Source organism: Piliocolobus tephrosceles, chromosome 11 (assembly GCF_002776525.5).
Source record: "Piliocolobus tephrosceles isolate RC106 chromosome 11, ASM277652v3, whole genome shotgun sequence".
NCBI lineage: Eukaryota > Metazoa > Chordata > Mammalia > Primates > Cercopithecidae > Piliocolobus > Piliocolobus tephrosceles.
Genome location: NC_045444.1, coordinates 69,078,481 through 69,083,542, shown reverse-complemented (window position 1 = coordinate 69,083,542; position 5,062 = coordinate 69,078,481). Strand labels below are relative to the sequence as shown.

The 5,062-nt window shown below is 47.0% G+C and overlaps 1 pseudogene; it reads left to right on the top strand.

The window, feature by feature from the left end:
- The first annotated feature begins 2,673 nt into the window (after nucleotides 1–2,673).
- On the top strand, nucleotides 2,674–4,122 carry LOC111542812 (annotated as a pseudogene).
- The last annotated feature ends 940 nt before the right edge of the window (nucleotides 4,123–5,062 follow it).

The following is a 5,062-nucleotide window of genomic DNA, read 5'->3' as shown; positions in this document are numbered from 1 at the left end:
GCCATGGAGCTGAATGAGATGGCCTGGTAGTGAGGGTTGCTAGAGAAGCCTCATGTATACCAAAGTGACTAATAAGGAGAGGTTAGGGAGTTGAACGAAAATGAATGAGAAAGAGAGAGAGTTCTGAGAGTACAAGTAAAGAAAATGTATTAAAGTACAGAGTGTGATCAGCTGTTTCATATGCTGTTGACAGTGTTGGGTAAGATGAAGACTGTGCACTATAATGGATTTAAAGACGCCTTCAACAAGAACAGATCTATGTTCCAGGAATATAAAAACAGTATCTGATTCAATCCCTATGATAACCTAATAAAATAGGTATCCATTCTCTTTTTATAAAGAAGGACATTTAACTTGGAACCTAAGGACACAGCCTTTGGTCACACAGTTCAGATCTGTTAGGTAACAGATCTGAGTAACAAGGTTGAACACAGTTCTGTCTTACTCATGAGCCCATATTCTATACACCACATCATTCTGTAGAGGATGGGTAGAGTTGTTGGTTATATATCGATAGCTGCAGTCCCTGCTGGTTATACTAGAATATTAACATTGCAGTAACATTGGTTGTTAATATCCTGACACCTAGATGCTACCCAACTCATATCAACATTTTGCAGAAGAACCAAGGTGCAGAAAAGTAAACTGATTTGCCCAAGTTCACATCCCTTATAATCGTAGGTCCCTTGACTCAATATACAATGCTTGTTCCACTGCACTGTATGGCTTTCCAAAAAGTCCCTTAAGGGCAAAAATCCTTTACACAAAGCTAGCTTAGAATGCTGGCAGGAGAGAAATAAGAGGCAAAATGTTATTAGACCCAGGCTAGAGGGAGAGGGCAGCATTCCACCCCTGGAGAAGGCATTGCCTATGCTGACACGTGAATGGTAAGAGATTGTCCTGCAAGAAAGGGCACATCCTTACAAGGGCTAAAGGGCCTTGGATCTGAGGAAAAGGGAAAAGTGTGAAGTGAATACATCCTAGAATATGTTCCTGTGTTCTCCATATAATTCTTCTCTCCTAACAGATTTAGAGTGTCTATGTGAAGTGCTATGCTAGGCATTTTCTGAGCATTACCTCTAATCCTCACAAAATCCCACTTTTAGATAAAGTGGCTAAATCGCAATGAAGTAGTAAGCAGCGGATCTTGTATACTTAGTCTCAGGTCTGTTGAATTCTTTAATTTTAAAAAAATTTTTTGAGACTGAGTTGCTCTGTCGCACAGGCTGTGGTACAGTGGCTTGATCTCAGCTCACTGCAACCTCCACCTCTTGACTTCAAGTGATTCTCCTGCCTCTGTCTCCTGAGTAGCTGGAATTACAGGCAAGTGACACCATACCTGGCTAATTTTTTTTTTTTCCCTTTTTCTTCTTTTATATTTTTTGTAGAGACAGGGTTTCTCCATGTTGGCCAGGCTGGTCTTGAACTCCCGACCTCAGGAGATCCACCCACCTTGGCCTCCCAAAGTGCTGGGATTACAGGCATGAGACACCACACTCGGCCACTGGTCTGTTGAATTCTAAGATCCACTTTTATCCCACTACATTACATGCTCTGACATGTTATGTAATCAAATCTGCCATGGGAATATGTAATCCTCATTAATTCGGATGTGACTTATATGGGTAAAAATCATTTATAAATAATCAAAAATCCTCCCCTTTGCATTACAATTTCTAGCCTGAGTTAGTAATCTCAATTCTGCACTTCACTAAGAACATGCAGACACAGCCTAAAATGAATATAGAGAAAAACAAAATTTGGCCAAGCACGTTGGCTCACCCCTGTAATCCCAGCACTTTGGGAGGCCGAGTCAGGCAGATAACTTGAGCTCAGGAGTAGCAGACCAGCCTGGACAACATGGTGAAACCTAGTCTCTACAAAAAATATAAAAGAAGTAGTTGGGCATGATGGCACGCACCTATAGTACTAGCTATTTAGGGGGCTAAGGTAGGAGGATTGCTGGAGCCCAGGAGGTCGAGACTGCAGTGAGCCAAAATCATACCACTGTACTATAGCCTGGGTGACAAAGAGAGAGACTCTGTCTCAAAACAAAACAAAACAAAACCAAACCCACAAAATTCCTCTCATGATCATGGCACCTGCTTCCTGTGTCATCCTTTAGAAGACTTTTTAAAAATTTCAATTAAAACAAGTTTGAATGTAAATTTTCTTCATGAATATAATTCCTTATGTATAAATTTGGTATTAGAGTATTTTGATTACACAACATTTTTTGGTTATATATGTGTGGTTTTGTATATGTATAGGTGTGTGTGTGTGTATATATAGAGAGAGAGAGAGAAAGAGAGAGAGAGAGAGATGGAGTCTGGCGCACAGGCTGGAGTGTAGTGGCGCAGTCTTGGCCCACTGCAACCTCCACCTCCCAGGTTCAAGTGATTCTCCCACCTCAGCCTCCCAAGTAGCTGGGACTACAGGCAAGCGCCACCATGCCCGGCTAATTTTTTGTATTTTTAGGAGAGATGGGGTTTCACCATGTTGGTCAGGCTGGTCTCCAACTCCTGGCCTCAGGTGACCCACCTGCCTCAGCCTCCCAAAGTGCTAGTATTACAGGCGTGAGCCACCAAGTCCAGCCTTAGTTATTTATATTATATTGATAATATAATAAGCCAATCAAGAAGCAGCTTCTCCACTCCTTCTGGAAACTCCGCCTGGTTCACCCTGCCTGCCTCCACTCCTGCCTCCACCATGTCCATCAGGATGACCCAGAAGTCCTACAAGGTGTCCACCTCTGGTCCCCTGGCCTTCAGCAGCCATTCCACGAGTGGGCCTGGTGCCTGCATCAGCTCCTCAAGCTTCTCCCGAGTGGGCAGCAGCAGCTTCAGGGGTGGCCTGGGCAGAGGCTATGGTGGGGCGAGTGGCATGGGAGGCATCACCACTGTCACTGTCAACCAGAGCCTGCTAAGCCCCCTTAACCTGGAGGTGGACCCCAGCATCCAGGCAGTGCACACCCAGAAGAAGGAACAGATCAAGACCCTCAACAATAAGTTTGCCTCCTTCATAGATAAAGTACAGTTCCTGGAGTAGCAGAGCAAGATGCCGGAGACCAAGTGGAGCCTCCTGTAGCAGCGGAAGACAGCTCAGAGCAACATGGATAACATGTTCCAGAGCTACATCAACAACCTTAGGCAGCAGCTGGAGACTGTGGGCCAGGAGAAGCTGAAGCTGGAGGCAGAACTTGGCAACAATCAGGGGCTGGTGGAGGACTTCAAGAACAAGTATGAGGATGAGATCAATAAGTGTAGAGAGACGGAGAATGAATTTGTCCTCATCAAGAAGGATGTGGATGAAGCTTACATGAACAAGGTAGAGCTGGAGTCTCGCCTGGAAGGGCTGACTGACGAAATCAACTTCCTCAGGTAACTGTATGAAGAGGATATCCCAGAGCTGCAGTCCCAGATCTCAGACACGTCTGTGGTGCTGTCCATGGACAACAGCAGCTGCCTGGACATGGACAGCATCATCGCTGAGGTCAAGGCGCAGTAGGAGATCACCAACCGCAGCCGGTACCAGATCAAGTATGAGGAGCTGCAGATGCTGGATGACCTGAGGCATACAAAGGCTGAGATCTCCGAGATGAACCGGAACATCAGCCAGCTCCAGGCTGAGACTGAGGGTCTCAAAGGCCAGAGGGCTTCCCTGGAGGCCGCCATTGCAGATGCCGAGCAGCGCGGGGAGTTGGCCATTAAGGATGCCAACGCCAAGCTGTCCCAGCTGTAGGCCGCGCTGCAGCGGGTCAAGCAGGACATGGTGCAGCAGCTGCGTGAGTACCAGGAGCTGATGAACGTCAAGCTGGCCCTGGACATCGAGATCGCCACCTACAGGAAGCTGCTGGAGGGCGAGGAGAGCCGGCTGGAGTCTGGGATGTGGAACATGAGCATCCATACAAAGACCACCAGCAGCTATGCAGGTGGTCTGAGCTCGGCCTATGGGGGTCTCACAAGTCCCGGCCTCAGCTATGACCTGGGCTCCAGCTTTGGCTCGGGCACAGGCTCCTGCTCCTTCAGCTGCACCAGCTACACCAGGGCCGTGGTTGTGAAGAAGATGGAGACCTGTGATGGGAAGCTGGTGTCCAAGTCCTCTGACGTCCTGTCCAAGTGAACAGCCACGGCAGCCCCTCCCAGCCTGCCCCTCCTGTGGCTGCACCAGAGCCCGTGAGGGAGCCTGCTGTGAAGGGTAGCACAAGGAATAGGAGACCCACCTGAGCCTCAGTCTTAGCCCTCAGCCCCTCCGCGGAGGAGGGAGTTTACTACCTGAGGACTCCCCTTGCCCATGCCTCCAGCTACAAAACAATTCAAAAGCTTTTTTTTTTCCAAAATAAAACCTCAGCTAGCTCTGCCAATTATATATAGTCATACAAACAGAGATATAGAAACTTCCTTTTTTTTTTTTTTTTTTTTGAGATGGAGTCTCGCTCTCTTGCTCAGGCTGGAGTGCAATGGTGTGATCTCGGCTCACTGCAGCCTCTGCCTTCTGGGTTCAAGCGATTCTCCTGCCTCAGCCTCCTGAGTAGCTGGGACTACAGGCACACACCACTACGCCTGGCTAATTTTTTGTAGTTTTAGTAGAGACGGGGTTTCACCACGCTGACCAGGCTGGTCTTGAACTCCTGACCTTGTGATCCACCTGCCTCAGCCTCCCAAAGTGCTGGGATTACAGGCATGAGCCACCGTGCCCGGTCAAGATATAGAGACTTTCTGCATTTCCTTTCAAATATCAATTCCTTGTATGTTTGTGCTAATATTTAAGAATCTCACATTTCCCAAAACCAGTGAGATATTTTTCAAGCTCAGTGAAATAGAGCATGGGATGCTCTCTATTTCTACTTTTTAAAAATTCCATACATCACAATGAATAGAATTCTAAATTTCTGAAATTTGTGATATATGGTATTTTTAAAAAGCAGTCTCCACATACTGTCGCAGGATCCTTAGGGTGTCGCTCTTCCAGCTGTAAACCTCTGTGGCTGGTGATGCCTTTGCCCAAGTTTTTCTCTGGCCTGCTGGACTCATTCTGCCCACTTGACCTGGCAGACTGTGCT